This window comes from Chionomys nivalis, chromosome 23, assembly GCF_950005125.1.
Source record: "Chionomys nivalis chromosome 23, mChiNiv1.1, whole genome shotgun sequence".
Lineage (NCBI taxonomy): Eukaryota > Metazoa > Chordata > Mammalia > Rodentia > Cricetidae > Chionomys > Chionomys nivalis.
In genome coordinates this window covers 2506780-2527440 of record NC_080108.1, presented here as the reverse complement: position 1 = coordinate 2527440, position 20661 = coordinate 2506780, and the positions used below count along the sequence as shown (strand labels likewise).

General features: G+C 42.0%; 1 protein-coding gene across 1 annotated transcript in view; it reads left to right on the top strand.

Moving 5' to 3' along the window:
• The window catches only part of Rsf1 (remodeling and spacing factor 1), a 106446-nt gene that overhangs the window by 33480 nt on the left and 52305 nt on the right, over window positions 1-20661 (top strand). The window lies entirely within an intron of this gene.

The window sequence follows — 20661 nt, the reverse complement described above, 5'->3', positions numbered from 1 at the left end:
AATGCTATCTCATTGAATATGAATTGATGTTTGCATTTAGTAATATGCTTTTAAACAAATTTATTAGAGCTACAGAATATGACTGCTCCGTGTTATTATATAAGTTTTTCTTTGGCAGCGGTTATTTTGTAAGTTCGTGTTGGGAAACAACATTACATATTTAGTATTGTTTTTTGGGGAGAACTCTGGGGCATTCTGGATAGCCTTGAATTTAAGATACTCCTGGCTCACCACACCCGGATAAACGACAGCTTTATCCTGCCTTGAGCATGCTCAACAGAGAACTCTTACAGTGTAGCAGTCTTAATTTCTAAAGTTAGCTTTAAAAGTTGTATCTTTTTTGTGTGCTGAGGTTTTTGTTTTGTGGTTGTTCTTTAAAATTGAAGTCTGTGCAACATAAACTGGCTTTGAACTCCCACCTCTGCATCTGTAACCTTGGTCCTGGGATTTGAACTCCCATCCTCTGCATCTGTAACCTCGGTCCTGGGATTTGAACTCCCACCTCTGCACCTGCCATCGCTTCCACTTTCCACATTTTCTCTCATTCATTCTTTAAAATCAACCCGAACAAATCAAATATTTTTGTTTAAATCACCCAGAAAGTAGAGACAGAACCTGAATTTGTCCCTGTTTTGAAAGAGAAAATCTTGAGACTGGAGAGATGGCTCATCAGTTAAGAGCACTGGCTGCTCTTCCAGAGGTCCAGAGTTCAATTTCCAGCAACCACCACATGGTGATTCACAATCTGGTGCCCTCTTCTGGTCTGCATGTATATATGCAGAATAGTTATTTAAAAATATTTCAGGTTGGGGGAGAGAAAGAAAGAATCTCTAAAATCTATCAGGTCAGTATGAGAGAATTCTAAATTGTCTATCGAGTCAAAAAGTCAAACGTGTAATAATTAACAAGACAACCTGGGTAGTCTCAGCTGTAGGATGAATCCTACTAACAGCAAAACCATTTCCTGTGTAGGATGACCTTGAAGTTTTGATCTTTCTGCCTCTACTTCCAAGTGGTGAGATTGTACATATGTTCTACCATATGGTGCTGGGGACAGAACCCAGGGCTTTGTGCCCGCTAGACAAATGTTCTCCAGACTGAGTTCCATCCCCAGTCCACCTGTTCAAACCCATTGTCCAGAACTGCATGCAAATGAAGAGGCTGCATGCTTAGGGAAGCCTGAGCTCATATATGTTGTGCTTTATTTACATGTTCAGTGGAATATTTTTCCCAGTGGGAGTATTTTGTCTTCTGTAACATACTAAAGTGTTAGCTTATGATTGAAAAAGATTTTTCTTGTCTATTTTAAAAACAAAATGCCATCAGCTAGCGAGATGGCTTGGTGGTTAAAGGCTCCCAAGGATGATGATCTGACTTTAGTCCCTGGGTTCTGTATAGTTTAAGTCCCTGAAAGTTTTCCTCTGACCTCCCTCTCAGAGTGGGAAACCACACAAAACAAATAAACAAATAGATGTATAGATGTAGTACTATATCATTCTTTTTTTTTTTTTTTTTTGGCAGGAAGATGTGTATGATTATAGGGTGCTGTGGAAAGAGATTTCATTATAGATAAGAACTCTTGCCAGGCGATGGTGGCGCGCGCCTTTAATCCCAGCACTCGGGAGGCAGAGGCAGGCGGATCTCTGTGAGTTCGAGACCAGCCTGGTCTATAAGAGCTAGTTCTAGGACAGGCTCCAAAGCCACAGAGAAACCCTGTCTCGAAAAACCAAAAAAAAAAAAAAAAAAAAAAAAAAAAAAAAAAAAAGAACTCTTGTTTTTATAATAAATACCATCTATACTATTTAGGTTATCTTTGTTTCATTATTTACCACTCCAGATTAAGTGATAGGAAACGATGAATAGAATCAGTTCAGTTTCTTTCTTTCTTTCTTTTTAAATCAGATTAGGAATTACAAAGATCACTTCTATCATCTTCTGTTGGCTGCAGTGGTCAAAACTCTGACCAAAGCCAATGGGGGAAGGAACATAGGCTTCCAACTCTAGGTTTGTCTAACTTTTGAAAAAAATCAATATAAAATATATTCACTGATCTACATATGAATATATAAAATTCATATATGTAGATCAGTGGGTAGAGTCCGGGCAAACAGAGACCCTGTGTTTGATTGATCCCAGCCACTCCAGAGGTGTAAGTAGGGGGATCACAAGACTTGAGATTGGTCCTCTAAATAAGCTAGTTACCGGTCCACCTGGACTACGTGAAAGCCTGTCTTCAGAGCAACAAAAGGAAAGATAAGAAGGAGAGAACTAACCCCTTCAAGTTATCCTCACCTCCACCTGTGACCTGTGATAGGTGTGTACCCACACATATGCATTTGCACACATGCAGACACTAGGTAATTTTCAACATGTTAAAACATAAAATAAAGCACTGTAAAGCTGGCTTAGATTTTCAAAGATTTTATGTAATGGTCTTTTCTAAAAGAAAAATTAGGTAATGTTTAATTAAATTGTTGGAAACATTAGTCTATAAATGATGAATGAATAAATTTTTAGCTATTCCAAGTGCTTTTTAAAATACCAGTAAACTCAATGTTTTTGCATTTGCAAAATGACTAATGAGAGATTTGGAGCTTAAAAAGAGATGCTGCGATATCAGAATGCTGGTTTTACATAATATTTAAAAGAATTATAAGGACTTAATATCTGTATATATTAAAGTTGTTTGTATTTATTTATTTTTTTGTCTTTGTTGAGACAGGGTCTCACTTTGCAGTCTAGCTAGGCTGGTCTTGAAGTTGCAATCCTTCAGCATCTTGAGATTATAGGTATACTAAGCCTGGGTAAAAGGTTTTGTTTGTTTTTGTTTTTTTTTGTTTTTTTTTTTTACTTTTCTAGCTTTTTTTTTTTTTTTAATGTTCTGAGAACTGGGGTAGAAGTAAGTATCTTATATTCTAATCCTGGCTCTGTTACTAACAAACTTTAGTATTTTGAATAAGTTAATATCGTAAAGAATTAACTCTTAATTGTTCTCAGGTTCTGTAGGATGCGAAAGTAGAGGTGAGATGTTTCATCAGACTCTTTAGCCCTGTGATGTGGCTCTAGCTCAGCCTGAGTGGAGCTGTGCTCACATACGTGAGACAGTGAACTGTCAGTGCACGCAGAGTTGTGCAGCTGCATCAGCACCGAGTCAGAGAAGCCACTCGGGACTGCTTGTCAGTAGCCACTCCCCTGCACTTTATGGTCTAGCTTATGATATGTAAACGGAGTCATACAATATACAGTCCTCTGTGTTCGCTGTCTTTTTTTTTTTTTTTTTTTTTTGTATTTTCTGCTAGTGCTAATGTGCTTAGGGTGCTATGTGGTGGCCACTGTGTAGTTCCAGAACATTTTCATCACTGAGGAGACTTTGTATCTCTTAGCGACTTCTACTTTCTACCATAGCCTGATTTGATTTGGCTTGGAGAATTTGCTTGTTCTTGACTCTTTCTGAAGTGGAGTCTTAGCACACTGTTCTTACATCTGTTCTCTTCCACTTGGCTTGATGTTTGCAGGTTCATGCATTCTTTGGCTGTGTTGGTACTCTGTTTATACTTAATGATATTCCATTTTACGGTTAGGGTACATTTTATTTAATCATTTTTAGGCTTATGATATTTGGCTTGCTTCCATCTTTCGCCCACTTTGGAAAGTGGGCAAAAGTTGCAGTTTGAACATTTGTACAAATTTGGGGGTATACAAGTGATTTCATTTTGTTATGTAAGTACTGTGTCATGTAATAATTCTGTATTAACTTCTTGTGAAGTTGCTGGACTCTTCTATGATGACTTAACCATCACTCTCTGTAGCAACACACTTACTCATTTTATAGAAACCTAGTATGTTTGTATTGCTCTAATAATTAGTATGTTGAACATTCTTTTCATGTGTTCTTGCCTGTCTTTAACTTCTTTGTCCTTGCCAATTTTTTGAATTGGTCGTTTGTATTGGTGCTGTTGTATATTTTTTGTATAGTACTTTGTTTGTTTGTTTGTTTGTTTGTTTTTTCGTGACAGGGTTTCTCTGTAGCTTTGGAGCCTGTCCTGGAATTCGCTCTATAGACCAGGATGGCCTCAGACTCACAGAGATCCACCTGCCTCTGCCTCCCGAGTGCTGGGATTAAAGGTGTGCCACCGCCCTGCTCTTGCATAGTTCTTTATGGGGTTGCATTTAACATATATTTGTACTTGTAATTAATTAAGTTATTTTGCATGTATTGGTGTTTTGTCTCATGTCTGTGCACCATGTGCATGCATGGTGCTCTCAAAGGCCAGAAGAGGGCATCAGATTTCCCTGAACTAGAGTTACAGATAGTTGGGAGCTGCCATGTGGATGCTTGGAATGGAACCCAGATCCTCTGGAAGAACAGCTAGTGCTCTTAATTGCTGAGCCATTTCTCCAGCATCACGTGTTTGTTTTTGAGACAAGGCATCACTATGTAAATCTGAGTGACCTTGTATAGTGCATGTAGACCAGGCTGGCCTTAACCTCACAATAGATCAGTGTGCTTCAGCCTCATGAGTGTTATGATTTAAGATGTATGCCACCATATCTGACTGCTAACTATCCTTTTATCCTGAATACTTTTCACCTTACCACTCTGAGCCACTGTGGTAGTCTGAGTGAATTGTCCCCTGTATTCTTGGGCATCTGAATTCTAGGTCTCTAGTTTTATTTGGGTAGGTTTAGGAGGTGTTGCCTTGCTGGAGGAGTAATGTCACTGGGGGCAGACTGTGTTGTTTGCAGTGCACTCTCTTAGCTTCTTCTTTGCTGTTTGCAATGTGAGTTCTCAGTTGCTGCTCCAGCTGCTCTGTCTGCCACTGTGCAGGTCCTGTTACTATTACCCCTAGCTGCCTAAATCTAAGCCCAAAATAATCCTTCCTAGAAGTTGCCTTGGTTTTGGTGTTTATCACAACAATAGAAAAAATTTGAGAATCCTTTAAAGACTTTCAGGGCCTTTTGCTATTTTGAATTAAGAATTTTCAGTTCTGGTCAGCAACCTGGGGAGGGAAGGGTTTATTTTGCTCACACCACTGATCAGTCCATCACTGAAGGAAGCCAAAGCAGGAACTCACTCAAGCAGAGACCATGGAGGATGCTGCTCACTGGCTTGTTCTCCATGACTTGCTCAGCCTGTTCTTACACAACTCAGACTTATTGCCTAGGAGTGGACTGGGCCATTTCACATCAACATTAATCAAGAAAATACTCCATGGTCTTGCCTAGAGGGCACAGCTTGATGGGAGACATTTTCTCAGTTGTGGTTCCATCTTCTGAGATGACCCTGGCTTGTGTCAAGTTAACAAAAGACTAAGTGTGGTATGTTTACTGTATGTGAAACTCCCAGCTCAAGTTTCGTATTGGCTCAGGTTATAATATTAAGCCTTTCCTTTTTAGCCACTGTTCTCCGTGAATTATTACAAGTGCTATTGGTAGTCTAGAGTAGGAACTAGCAAACTGTAGCCAAATTCTACCTGTTTTTGTAAATCAAGTGTGATTGGAACGGGGCAGGTATGCTGTGGAGGATGATCTGTAGTTGACATCAGCTCCGGTGCCAAGCCACATGGTTTACGTGATTGTGTGTGCATTGACGTTTACCATGTTTGTCGTTAGCTCTCTGCAGAGCGTTGAGTGGTATCTGGTCCAAAGAGAATATAGAATAAAAATGCTAGCAAACCACCGACCAAATGATGTCAGGCGTATGGAAAGAACAAGCATTTCTCAAAATAGTGGCCCACTCAAGTGTTGTCACTAAGTACATCAAAAGCCAGCTTTATTCTTGTCCAAACCTGCTGCACCTGTAGAACCCATGATGTGTTCATGTAGAACCCATGTGTATTCACGTCACCATCGACACTTTCAGCCTGAAGCAAAATGTAGGCAATCAGGCTCATTCCTGTCTCTCTGGTCTTCTTTCCATAGCCCCTTCGTTCTGCTTAGTTCATGCGGTTATGGCCCCTTGTCTGATTCTTCACATTCTCCCCCTTTCACTTTGGACCACCACCTTATCCTTGAACCGTTTCTTTGTCTCCTCACTGGTGAAAGTGTGTGTGTGTGTGTGTGTGTGTGCGTGCGTGCGTGCTTATATGTGTGCAAGTGCATGTGTGTGCATGTGCGTGTGCAGGTATGTATGTTCATCTATGTGTACTTGAATGGAAGCCAGAGTAAGCTAGTTTTAACATTCTTCTGCCTCCTCCCCTTGAGGCAGGGTTTCTCACTGAACCTGGAATTTTCAGCTAAGCTGGCTGGGCAGCAGTCCCCGTCATCTTACTGTCTATAACACATACTCATACAGTTCAGTGCTCCTCCTCCCCTCCCCAGTTCTCAGCAGATGCTAGTGTTGCAGGTTTGTGCGACCACGCTTGGGATCTGAACTCAGTTCCTCAGTCCTGCACAGCAAGCTCTCTGACCCACCGTGCCATTTCTCCATCCCCAAAAGGGACTTCCTATACACAGAAAGGATACTATAATTCTTTCCAATTCAGAAATTTTTCCTCTCACAAATCTACTGTGTCTTGAACCTGCCATCTTTCCCCTAAGAGTTCTTGCATATGCTCTATCTTTTAGAATGCTTTCCTGACAACTCATTTTCCTGGCACACTCGCTTATCCCTTAAGCCTCAGCTTGAGTATTACTGTCTCCTTGAGGCATTTTCCCAGGAAGATGTTCCTTAGTTTAACTCTGTTGTAGAAGCTATTGTTTGAATTTTTCCTCTGTGGACTTGGTATTAACTTCATTATGGAAACTATTGTATGTGTTTTGTTTTGTTCTGTGTTTTCTCTGAGACAGGGCCTCACTGTGTAGGCTCAGGGCAGAGTCCACTGCCTAAGCCTGGTGCTGAGATTACAGGAGCCAGAAGACCTGGTTCCTACTGTGTGGTTTTTATAATGAACATTCACTGTGAACTGGTGAAAACTTTGAATTTTCTTTTGTGTGATTGTAACTTTGAAACACAGATTATCCCTGTTTTGTGTATAAGGAAATTGGATTTGAGAAGCTAAAAAACTTGTATAGGCCCACATGGCTAAAAATGACAGAGCCAGCTTTTCATTGACACCTTGGACTTGCTGACCGGGGCTTTGGTGGGACATTTGTCTTACTTCTGGACTTTGTCTTGAGTGCTTGCTTCTCTTCACCTTTAAGTAGTGATGCTAGGTTAAACAGTCACGTAGACAATCCCTGTTTTCTTGTGTTTACTCTCATTTGCAGGCGGCAGCCAGGTCTGTGGTCATACCTGACCTTTCTTTGCTCTGTATTGTTTTTCTTTTAGTAGTGCTGTGCATATGTATTACTGAGAGCTGTTTCTTTCTTTGAAGTAATGGAATATCATGAAATCAAAATTCTGTTTACAGACTAAGCATCTGGCATTTCCTTGCCTCCTCAGCCTAGACTCAGCAAACCACACTACTGTTACTGTTTGTTATGTCTTCTTAGTGTCTCTTTAAACAACTGTAAGACAATTGTATAGAGTGAGCAGGCGCCTGTTAGGAACTGCCGGTAGCTCAGCTTTAGCTGTGTAAGGTACCAAGAGATAATGCAGTGGAGAGGCCCAGCAATCATGTCATATGGTGAGAAACCCACAGTGAAGAAGCCCTGTGGGAATGTTTTCCCCTTGCCTTTTCCTCCCCCTCCCCCTCGCCTTTCCTTTGTGGAAAGTAGAACCACCAAGATCCTGATCCCTGGTAGCTGGAGAGGTGTCCAGCTTGTTTCATGTCTTGCACTGTTTGACACATTGTCCAGAATTACACAGAAAAGAAGAAAACCCACGAATTTAATCTAGTTACGTTTTACTTTTAAGATAGACCCTCACAAACAAACATGGTGAGGGAGAATTTAAACTAGCTGATCTGCTAGGACCTGCTGACTTCCTGCTTGGCTGAGGTCTTCACATTCTTTTCACTTGGCAAGCCATAGAGAAATTTCTCTGTCACCGAGCTTTCTCTCATACATCCAGGGAACTCTTCCCGTTGCTCTTGGTTGTTAATGATTTCAGCCACCACAATGATTTCGAGGGATGATAGATGCCACTGGACTAAAAAGGTAGTATCTGTGCCTGTACTTTCCTGTGGCCCTGCTCCTTCCAGGGCAAGGCCTTCAAAGTAGCAGTGGGAGGGATTGTAAAAGAAGCTATTCCAGCTGGAGAGATGGCTTAGCTGTGAGCCTGGACTCACAGCCAGAACTAAAAGAGGTATCCTAGCTAGGGGCAGTGGTACGCACCTTTAATTTCAGCACTTGGGACAGGCAGAGCCAGGCAGATCTTTGAGTTGGAGGCCAACCTGGTTGGTCTACAGAGTAAGTTTTACAACAGTACAAAGAGAAACCTTACCTTGAAAAACATACATATGTTTGTATGTACATATGTACCTTAATAAGAGACTATCTTTTTTCTTTTTCTTTTCATCTTTTTTTTTTTGAGATTTATTGCTATTATTTTCTTAATGTGTATGGGTATTTTGCCTGGTTATATGGCTGTGTGTCATATCTGATGCCCAAGGAGGCTAGAAGAGGGCATCGGATCCCTTGGAACTGGAGGTACAGTTTTCTGTCTGTCTGTCTATCTGTCTGTCTGTCTGTCTGTCTCTCTCTCTCTCTCTCTCTCTGTAGTGGGTGGTAGGGTTGGGGGAGATTTTATCACGGAAGCCTTCAGTGTCTAACAGTGTTGAAGTCCATGATCTGTGCTCACACCTGAAGTCATGTGATGTCTGTGGCCTGTGCTGTCTTTGGAGTCCATGCGGATGGTAGTAAGTCAATTATTTTGTAGGCTTTTATGCAAAAGGATAATGAGAAAATAATTTAATTTGGGTTAAGGCACTTGGCAGCAAGTCTGGTGGTCAACACCCACCTTTACATACGTTCTGGGCATAGCTGTCCTGACACAGAATAAATCAGTAAACATGTAATAGATTTCTGCTCTTCCACAAGAAGTAACCCCTTGTTTATCCCTCTGAATAAACGCAGGAGCCACGGATGGTGCATGGTTGAAACCCTAGCAGTGGGGAAGTTGAGCTCAAGGCATGAGGGTTATGAGTTGAAGGCAAGCCTGGGCTGTTTAGTGAGACTTTGTCTCAAAAAGCAACAACAACAACAAAAGAATAAATGGAAGATAAAAGTGACAATTTTTGATACTCAGTCCTTAATAGCAAATATAGAAATTCTTTGAATGTAAATAAATTTGGTTAAAATATGGCCGTGATCTAAACAATCTCAGAACATGTCACTGTTCGACTGCCCTCTCTTCTTTCCCTGATCACTGCCTGCTCCCTCCCTTCCCCTCCCCTGCGCTGATTTGCGCCTGATAACTGTACAGTCACTGAGTCACACCTACCGCACCCCTGCCTGTTGCTTTTATTCTCTGGAAGCTGTCATCCATCATGAGTTAATAAGAGGCATCTTTCATCGTTTGATAATTTGGTCATATTTGATGAAAATTAGATGTTTACAGCTGTGTTCTCCAAAGTGAAACAAGATTGTTGGTCTTAGCTTTTGTTTGTATCTTACACTCTCTGTGGAGTGTTAAACTGAGATACACTTCACATAACAAGATACACTCCACCATTTACAGTGTATGCTTCACTGTTCTTTTGTAAACGCCACGATCATCAAACCACTGCCACACTTGAATTCTGTGAAATTTCTGGCCCTGGAGAGAGAGACATAGTGTTTGTCATCCGTGGTCCTAGCCCTGCACTGCACACCCTCTTAGCTCCCAGCCTTTAGTCACCACAGCTCCGCCTTCTGTCTCCACGAGTTTTCCAGTTCTGAACATTTCTTACAAAGGGAACCCTGTTGTAATATGAGCGGCGGCAGGGCTGCGTCCCACCACCCGGCTAGCTTTACCCGAAATAATTACACGGAAACTGTATTTTTTTAATCATTGTCTGGCCCATTAGTTTTAGCCTCTTATTGGCTAGCTCTTACATATTGATCTAACCCATTTTTAATATTTTGTGTAGCACCATGAGCTGGCTTACCAGGATAGGTCTTAACCTGCGTCTGTCTGGAGTGGGAGAATCATGGCGACTCCCTGACTCGGCTTTTTTCTTCCAGCATTCTGTTCTGTTTACTCCACCCACCTAAGGGTTGGCCTATCAAATGGGCCTAGGCAGTTTCTTTATTAATTAACCAATGAAAGCAACAGATTAATACAAGACCCACCTCCATCAGAACCCTAAACCCTGGCCTCGGTGTCTGTCTGGCTTGAGTTGGTCTGAAGTCTTCATTCTGTGCACACTGTGGTGTATATTAGTGTTTACTGCATACCATCCAGTGTTTGCTTGCTACCACCTTTCTTTCTCTACCAGTTTCTCAACATTTAAGTTTCCTCTCATTTTGGAGGGACAATGTTGCTATGAAAATTTGTACACACGATTTCATAGGAAATATATTTTCATTTGTGTGTTTCATACCTAGGTGAAGGGGTCATATAGTGATGTCCGTGTTTACTTTTTTGAGGAACTACCAAATGGCTTTCCATAGTGACTAGAGCATTTTACATTCCTCCTACACAAAAGAGAGTAAGCGACAGTATATTCTGGAGCCACTCTGAGTGACGGTGGCTCAGGAAGACGGTTTAGGTTCCCCAGATTGCATGTTCCACTGTGGAAGCAGTTTCACAGGGTTTTTATGGTTTCATAGAACCAGAAAGACATAAATTGAGGCAGCTTTAAACTATGTTGGTGGGTGCACAAGAGAGGTGAGGACAGAGAGGTGGGAGGAGCTACTCTACAGGCCTGAGATGCCATCCAGTGCCATTTGCCTCTTGGATTGGTAGAAGTTGTGTACTGATAGGTTAGTAGCTAGGAGTATTTTTTATTTATTATCACGAGGTGTTAGTTCAGATACAGAAGTGGGCATGGAGTGATTGCTCCAGAGAGCTAAAACTAGCCCGGGATAAAGCAGTTAGCCTCTGAACCTACCAAATTCTGACCTCCCCTCAGCACTAAAGTCCCACTGGCCCACCAGTCTCTGCAGACACCGATTTCGCCCAGTTTGGGTCACAGCCAGACACAGCTTCTTTTCAGGAATTTTTTTTTCACACAACCAAAATTTTTTAGAATTCTATTTTTTCCATAATGTAATAATGGCTGCTGGTGTTTGATAACTTTCTCTTGGTGCTGTGCTGGTGTGCATGCAGTGAGTGTCATTCAGTGCGCGCCACCTTCCAGGTCATATACATAACTTCTGTGGTGCTCTGAGGAACACAGAGCCAGGAGAGCAGCTCCGTGCGTCTCTTCTACAGCTCACATGGAGCAAAGCCTTCTCACGTGCTCTGTGTTAATGTAATCGTGGCAGTTACTTCTCTCATCACTGTGAGATTGTACCCAGGAGAAGTAAGTTAAGGGAAGTTTTGGCTTACACTTTCAGGGGTTTCAAGTCCATCATTTTAAGGAAGGCGTGGTAGCAGAAGTGGCTCAGTCCTTGTTTGCAGCTAGTCTTCTAGCTGGACCAAGAAACAGAAAATGTCCAGAGGTTTCATAACTACACAGTATACTAGGTGGGAACCAAGTGATCAAACACATGGGCTTGTAGGGAGTAGTTTATGTGTTACACATATGAATATCAGCAAGAGTACCAGATTTATAATGAGAAAGCAGTTGGCTCTCTTAATTCCCAAGTATAGAAGTTAATTGCTCACTAAGTAAAATTTAATTCTTGTTAAATGAAGCTGTATGAATGCCCTCAGCATACTGTAGTCAGATTGTTGGAGCCCAGCAAGTCTGTATGAATATTAGCAACAACTCGTAAAAGAAACAGCACCATAATTTTAAATAAAATTTTCCCCTTTTGTGGCATTCATTTCTTCACAAATTTACTTGAATTTCGCCCAAATTATTTATGCTTGTGGATATAGTAATGCTTCGTTGTGCTTCCCGTAGTTTTCTATGTGGCTGCTGTGCGAGCTAAGGTGGTTTAGTGATGGATTCATAGTAGCATTCTTAGTGCTTGATTCCTGCTGAGCTGAGAATGGCAGAACACAGTATGTATAGTGATCATTCATTTACTATAGTGTTTTTATATCTTTTGACTGTATCTATTACGTTAAATAGTATTTTTTAAACTACAATTTGCAAAGTGGAACATGTATCCTACTTGGCATACCTCAGAATGGTTCAATAATGTAAGGCCTAAATCTGTAAAACTCTTGGGGAAATCTTTGTGATCTCAGATGTGATACTGAAAGTGTAGGCAACAAAAGGAAAAATAACTAGACTAGATTAAAAACATTTGTGCGTCAGAACTTCATAAAGAAAGTGAGAAAGGCCTGTAGAGTGAGGTTCTTCGTGCTGCAGATTATGTGCCTTGCAAATCTGGGACGTTTATTCGGGAATATACTAAGAACTCCTATTCTGGGCGCTGGTGGCACACACCTTTAATTCCAGCTCTCGGGAGGCAGAGGCAGGCTGATCTCTGTGAGTTTGAGGCCAGCCTGGTCTACAAGAGCTAGTTCTAGGACAGCTAGGACTGTAACAGAGAGAAAGTGCTGGAGAGATAGCTCAGTGGTTAAAAGCACTGGCTGCTCTTCCAGAGGACCTGAGTTCAATTTCTAGTACCCACAAGGCAGCTCACGGTTGTCTAACTCCAGTTCCAAGAGAATTGACACTCTCATATAGATATATGCAGGCAAAACACCACATTTAAAAAAAAAGAGAGAGACCTCCTAAGGGCTGAGGAGATGGGTCGGTGCGTAAGCACTTACCCAGAAAGTTTGAAGACAGGAATTTGGGCCCCAAGAATCCACAGAAATGTCAGGTGTTTATGGCAACCTGCCTATAATTCCAGCCTTGGTAGGTGGAGACAGTCCCCAGGTCCAGCAGCTAGTGAGCTAACCTTGTCAGCAGGCTCTGGGATCGATGGAGAGACCCTGCCTGAGTGAAGGAGGATTCCCAGCAAGAACCTCCGTCTGGCTTTGACATACGCTCAGCACACATGTATGCGCCCCACCCACATGTATATTCACACACATGCAAACATGCATAAAAACATGTGTGTAATAAAATATACACACACATAGGGAAATGGGGGGGAGGATAAAACAAACTGGGGAGGTAGAGAGATGACTTAGCAATTAAGAGCACTTGTTGCTCTTGCGGAGAAACTGGACTTGATTCCAAGTACATACCGAGTGGTGGCTTACAGCCACCTACAATTCCAGTTCCAGGGGATTTGACATGCTCTTCCGACCTTCACAGACACTAGGTATGTATGTGATGTATATACATGCATGTAGGCTAGCAGTCATCACGTAAAATAAATCTTTAAAAAGTTCCAAAGGTGGGGGCGGGGCGCATGACTCCTAAAATTCAGCAGAGAAAAGACGCCCTTTCAGAGATAGACCGGCGGTTCCCATCTGCTCCCAGGTACTTAGGGTGCAGCCCAGTTGCTAGAGTGATGCTTAGCAATGTGTGAGGCTCGGGGTTGGAGCCTGGGGTGAACCAGATGTGGTGGCGCACAGAGGCAGGGCAGTCAGAAGTTCAGGGTTATCCTTGTCACAGAAGTGTGTGCAGCCAGTTTTGTCTTTATGGGAGTGTCTCCCCTCTCACCCCTCCAGATTAAATAGATAAAGTTGCAAAGAGACATTTCTACAGAAGATGTTCAGGAAGTACATCTTCTGGAAAGATGCTCAATTTCATTAGTCAGGACCTTTTTTTGAGACAGGTTCTGTGTAGGCAAGGCTGTTCTCAGACTCGCTGCATAGCCAAGACTAGCCTTGAGCATCTATCATACTCCTAAGGGCTGGGATTAAAGCTGTTACCACCATACCTGGCCAAAAAAAAAAAAAAAAAAAAAACAGTCTTAAGCCAGCAGTAAAATACCTTCTATACAATAAGGTATCTATTTCTAAGGCAGGGCTGTGACAATGTTAGGCGGCAACTCAGTCCCTTCCACCTTCTTCAGGAGAATCTTTTGTGTCCTCAGACATCTAAAAGTCAGTTTGCTGTATGACATAGAAGCCTCACTTGTACAGGAACTCAGATACTTTTATGCTGATGGTTATTGCTGTGTTATTCACTAGAATCTACAGGTGGAAACAAGATATTCATTAGAGATGCATTCTAAAGGAAAACCTGAGAAAGAGGAGCAGGGACAAGTGTTCTGTGATCTCATCACATGGACATTCTAGAGTAGGAACATTTATGTAGTCTGAAAGTGGATTATAAGCTTGCCCAAGGCCGTGTGAGGTGAAAGGATTTCATGATTAAGGCAGTTATTTGAGTTGTGAAATGGTGTGTGGGTGTGCCCGCACACTTGGAAATTCATGCCTGCATGTGTGTACATTCATGTGGGGGTCAAGGTTCATGTTAGATGTGTTCCTCAATTGCACTCTCCACATTATTTTTTTAAAGTAGTCTGTTACTGAACCTAGAGTCACTCAGCTAGGCCATGTCACCAGTGAACTTGGGAATCTGCTAGGCTGCCTCTCCAACACTGGGATTATGAGCGCCCCTGGCTTTTTACATGGGTGCTGGCGTCCGGACACATAGCTTCATGCTTTCAAAGCTTACACTATTTCTCCACCCTAAGAAATGTTTAAAAATAAAAAGTAATAATGGCTGCTCAAATCCTGAATAAAATTAATAAATTTTATTAATGTGGAATATATAGTTGAAAAGGTTTAAGAGGGTAAATTTTATCTTAAAACATGTTATATAAAATAAACTTAATATATGTATATAAACATCCACAATAAATAAAATCTAATATAACAGGTTTTCTCTAGATTTAGCAAGACTCTTAGCTTCAAAATATTCACTTTTGGTGCTGGAAAGAGCTCAGAAGGGACAGAATCTCATCACCAAGGCTGTGACCGACCACTTGACATAGAGAACTAGCTTCTGAAAGTTGTCCTCTGGTCTCAGGATGCATGATGTGGTACATGCATGCATGCATGGGTGCATGTACACACTCATGCACACACAGACACGCAAATCATTAAATGTAAATACATCATCTGTAAAACCAAATCACTCTCAGATGCAGGACTAGCTGGGAGAGAGGGGACTGACAGGGATGGGAGGAGAATGGCAGCCGGTTACAGAGAGGTCGATGTGGCCACAACACATCAGCTACCCTACGGTAAAGACAGTGGAACACAGCCCCTAAAGCAGTAGGTTATACATTTAGTTTGGGGGTTTGGGGAGATGGGAGGACCCAGGGTTGGTTCCCAGCGCCCACATGATTGCTCACGACTTGCAGCTCCAGTCTGGAGCGTCTGGAGCTGTGTTTGGTCTTTACGTGCACTGCAGGCACATGGCGGTGTGTATTCCTGCAGACAACACACTCATTTGTAGGAAATAAGATAGAATAAAACAAATGGTAGACATTATGAAATGCATCATGTAAATATATAAAAGCATAATGAAATCTATTATCATTAATATATGCTAATAACATTCCAAATTCACTATCATCCTGGACATAGAACATAACATTAGAAGTGGTTTAGCTAAATGTGTGGTTAATCTCCAGAAAATAAAATTGGGAAATTAAAATGGATCAATAATTAATAACTGTATTTACATCTTAAACATGTTCCATCCTCATAACTGAAGCTAGTATTGGAAAACAATATTTACCTACATTTTAAAGATTATTAGCATATTTTTTAACCATCTCTTTTAACTCCTGCTTGTGTTCTAATTGATTCTTCTTATGGCTTTCTAGAATTCTTTTCAGGTTTGCATATATGTAATGGAGGCATGGCACAGCGAGTATGTGATTGGCACATTCCTTATCTTTTATTTGCCCCAAACCTCCATTTACAGAAGAAGAATCTGCAAGTCCAAGTCGAACAGGTGATTGAGTCCACAAAGTCTCCCTGCTGTAGGGAGAGGCAAGCTTTGAATCAAGCTATGTGCTTTTAAACCTCCATGTAAGTCCAATCCCCATCAGTAGACAGACAAAAGTGATCAAAGTCAGGGCAAAAATTAGTGAAATGGGGTGTAAGACAAGAATATACAGGACCAGTGAAAAAATGTGGGTTTTTTATAGTTTTATTCTTAGGGTGTATGTGTGCATGTGTGTGTAAGCCATTTTTGTGTGGGTGTCCATATAGATCAGTACATCAGTTCACTTTGATCTCTCCCTATCTCTGTCTTTCTGTCTCTGTCTCTTCTCTCTCTCTCTCTCTCTCTCTCTCTCTCTCTCTCTCTCAAACACACACATATAAATAATAAAAGCAATTTTCTATGTTCCAGCTCCTTGATGGGTAAAATGTCACTAATCCTTCTGTTCACAAATGTCACTACTTGAATAAACCTTTTTTTTTTTAGGTTTCTCTTCCTCCATTGGCTGTATTGTTATTTCTGTGTTCTTATTTTTGTAGACTGTCGGTCGGTTGGTTGGTTGATTGACTGATCAGTTGGATTTCTTGGTACAGAGACCATTTCTTTTTTGTTGGTTGGTTTGACTTGGCTTAGGACAAGATCTATGTATCACAGGCCGGCCTCAGACTGGCCTTGTAGGATGCTGTTGAGCTCTCAGACCCTCGCCCCAGCCTGCCAGTGCTAGGATTGCAGGTGTGCGCTGCCATCTGGTTTAGCAGTGCTGGAGGTCGGACCTTCGTGCAGGCACTGTCAGCCGAGCTCCACACGCAGTCCCCAGAGATCACCTCTTAGTTCATCTTTCCTGCCCTGCACTAATGTGAGCTGTGCCGCTACGGGCGCTCCCGTGTTACTGCAGCCCTCCTGGACACTTACTGTGCTTACAGTGTAGAGAAGGTCATGGCTTAGTTTTGGTAAGGAATAATTTAAAAACCTGTAAATTTGTAAATAAACCTAGTTTTGTATCCACAGATCTCTTGGTACATGAAATACATGTTTAACAGTTAATTAAGAGTAATGCCGATATTCCTAACTTATTAGGCAAAATACAGCTTCTTCGCCTCATTTCCTTCCCAACCCAGTCGAACATTTTAGATTTTTTCTTTTTTCATTTATAAAGTTGCTGCTTTTTCCAGGTGTGGTGGCACACGTCTGTAATCTTAGGACTTCAGCCACAGAGGTCAGGAGTTCAGAGTCAGGCTCAGCTTCATTGTGCGCTACATGAGACTCTCAAAATAACAAGATTAAGCCGGGCGGGGGTGGCGCACGCCTTTAATCCCAGCACTCGGGAGGCAGAGGCAGGCGGATCTCTGGGAGTTCGAGGCCAACTTGGTCTACAAGAGCTAGTTCCAGGACAGGCACCAAAGCTACAGAGAAACCCTGTCTCAAAAAACCGAAAAAAAAAAAAAATAATAACAAGATTAAAAAATTTTAAAATAAATTAGAGTGTTTTTGTTGTTGTGTATATATTTACAAGGAGTTCGCAACCTATCTTAATTTTAAAACATTTTACTACTGGAAAGTGAAAGCCATGCCCCTAGGCCCTGCTCCGTTTGTCTAGTTCCCGTCTCCCCTGGTATCTGAGTTGGTTTTCTCCTGCTGTGCAGTTTCTGACAAGCAGTTTAGAGAGAAGGAGTTTGTCCTGCTGCTGAAGTCGGGCAGCAGGAGCTGGAATTCGCTCTTCCCATGGTATCCAGTCAGAGATTGCATTCTAGACTCAGTTCTCCTTCTGCATTTATCTGGGCTGAGATCCCTGCTAGGCAATGGTACCATCTGCAGTGGGTGGGTCCTCCTGCCTGTTTATAACCGGGATAACATGCATGTCCTGATGATGGAAAGTCTGTCAAGCTGACAGCCTTGATCATTACACCTACCAACTGCTAACCTGTTTTCTGTCTCTGAATTTGAGTTTCAGTGCTTTAGACGTTCTGTACACTGGGAATCTGTAGAATCTTCTTGTAGCTATCCTTTGGTGTGCTTTCTTGCATTAGCCTTTCTTCCAGATTCATCCCGGCGGCCATATGTATATTATTTCTTTATTTTTGTTGTTGCTGTTTTGCTTTTTTTTTTTTCCTTCTTTCTTTTTCTTTGTGGGGTGGGCAGTGGGGATAGGTCTAAGGCCTTCCTACTCTGCACAGCTGAATCACATCCCCGGCTATATCCCATCCTTGTCATGGCTCTATAAATTTCCATTGCGTGGACCAGTCTTTTGTTTTCGGTTCTTTTGTTGATATTTGGGTTGTTTCTACCTATTAACTCTTGGGAACAACAGTGCTCTTTCTTCCATGTTTTACTTTTTCTATTTAAATTCTTAGAGTTACTAAGTAATGTAACTCATTGTTAGTGTTTGAGAAGCTAGCTGCCCGTCTGGCGCTGCCGTAAACACAGCACTGTTAGTACTGGGAGCTGGAGTGACACCTGTCCAGGCCCTGTCACCTGTGTGTTTCCTTTAACAGCATCTGTCAGGCTTTTGTTTACTTTGTTATATTAATATAGACACATCTGTATATACAGAGCAGCACTGTCAGAGTTGTGGCATACCAGGAAGTGGGGAATTTATCCTTTTTGTGAAGCTTTCGCCATTTTCTACATAGTCCTTATCACAGTGTTTTCCTGCATTGACTTCTTGGTTTGTTGTTGTTGCTGTTTTGTTTGTTTGGTTTTGTTTTTTTTTTTCCAGTTGGTTAAAGATGGCACTAGGGAAGGCTGGGAAAGGGTAACCCTTCTAGGACGTCCATCCTAAGCTTATTCCTGGATTAAGAGGGCTACTAAAGCTTTTTCTGTTGCCTGCTTTTGTGTTTCTCTCTGTTTTAGCCAGTGCCCTGGCTCCAGAATAATTTCTCATCTTATTAGTTCTCTTGCTCTGAGCTTTGTTTTTACTATTTGTTTCCTAATTTGCAAAAAAACAAAACAAGAGTAAAAACTCTTAAGACATTGGCAGATACATTGCATAATTGTTTTATGTCCACTTAACAGTCCCTAAGATCAATACTATTGCTGTGTGTGGTGTTGAGCACTTGGGAGGCAGAGGCAGGCATTGTCTGAGTTCAAGGCTAGCCTGGTCTACAGAGTGAGTTCCAGGACAGCCAGGGAACCCTGTCTCGAAAAACAAAACAAACCAAACAAAAAGGATTATGATTATTATTATTCTTAGTCTCCTCTTATTGCTGAAAACAAATGACCGGATTAAAAACCACTTAGAGAAGTCACACTCTTGGAATTCTTCAAAGGAATCTCTCCTAGCTTCTAAGGAATGAATCTAAACCAGGAATTCTCCTGTGATGATTGCAGAGTTTACTTCACTAGCTGTGTTGTGTGAGACCAGGTGTATCTGTGTCGTGAAGGCTCTCCTGAACCTCTGTGCAGATCACGTGCGTGACTGTCCCGCACCACGCCCCCGTGTCTGCACTCTGTGCTGGCACCCAGTTCATGAGCTTCGAGCAAGGGGGCTGGAGGTTAAAATACACAGACACACACAGACAGAGAGACAGTGACACGGGTCATCCTTGAATTCCCCAAGAATGCCCCCTTTATTGTGTTCAGGGGCAGATTATGTAGAGATAGCCACACCCCAGCCAAACCCACCAGAAACCACTCTCCTGCCATCAGGAACTCCCGAAGGTCTCGTGCTCAGAGCAGCTGTAGGCACTCAGATCAGGGGATTACAAGATATTCAGGATCTGGGGTCTCACTGCTCCCAACATGTGACCCCACACCCAGACCGCACTGCCTGTCGAGTGGAATGTGTCCGTGTCATCTCTTCCGTTCCTTACGGTGGCTCTGAATTGTGTAGGAAAAGAATCCTGACCCTCCCAAGGTCAAGTCTGTCACCGAAGCCTTCAAATACCTAGCAGCGAAGCCTTCAAATACCTAGCAGCGGTGTTTGCACTGGACACTGGTTTGAAGAGAGGCTCTGTTAACTGTAGTTATAGAGTCAGACTTGGTTGTGAACTTCCTTCTAGTGTTAGAGATAAACAGACTGCCACTCTTAACAGAAATTCAGCCTTTAGAGAGATGATCAAATAACTATTCTCATGTGGAAAAATACCCGTAAAATACACTTAAAGTTGTTGAATATGGTAGAAAACAGCAGAGATTATTTTTTCAAGTTATTGTTGCTGCTTTTTTAGATTTATTTTTTTTATACTTATGAGTGTTTTGCCTGCATATATGTATGTGTACAGTGTGTGTGCCTGGTGCCCTCTGAGAGTGAAAGAGGGCATCAGATCCTTTGGGACTTGAGTTAGAGATGTTTGTGAGCCAGCATGTGGGTGCTGGGAACTGAAATGGGGGCTCTGCAAGAGGAGTAAGAGCTCCTAAGCACCGAGCCATCTGTGCAGCACCAGGTTCTCTTAGTTCTTATAGGCATAGCATTAGTAAATGTTTCCGTGACTGTAAGCAGTATGAGTCACAGGTTGGAATTGGATTGGCATGTCATTTCTGAACCTTTTCCTCTGTATATGTGTATTAATAAGAATACAACATAGTCATAGACGACAACCAGTATTATTGCCATTCAACTTGATGATCCTATGACAAAATGGCTAGGAAAACCAACCTAAATAAGGACAGATTTGTTTTGGCTCTTGGTTTCAGAAGTTTTGGTGCACGATCTCTTGGCCCCACTGTCTCTGGGCCTGCGGTGAGACACAGCATCATGTCGGTGTGTGTGGTGCAGCAGTCTTTTTCATCCCCTGGGAAACGGGTGACCGTATGCCTTTGAGTGACCAGCTTCTACAGCTAGCCCTTACCTACTCAACTAATAAGCGTTCAGTACCTGAGCTATTGGGGAGCATTCCAAATCAAAGTATAACAAATGGCAACCAAAATTGTTTTCATG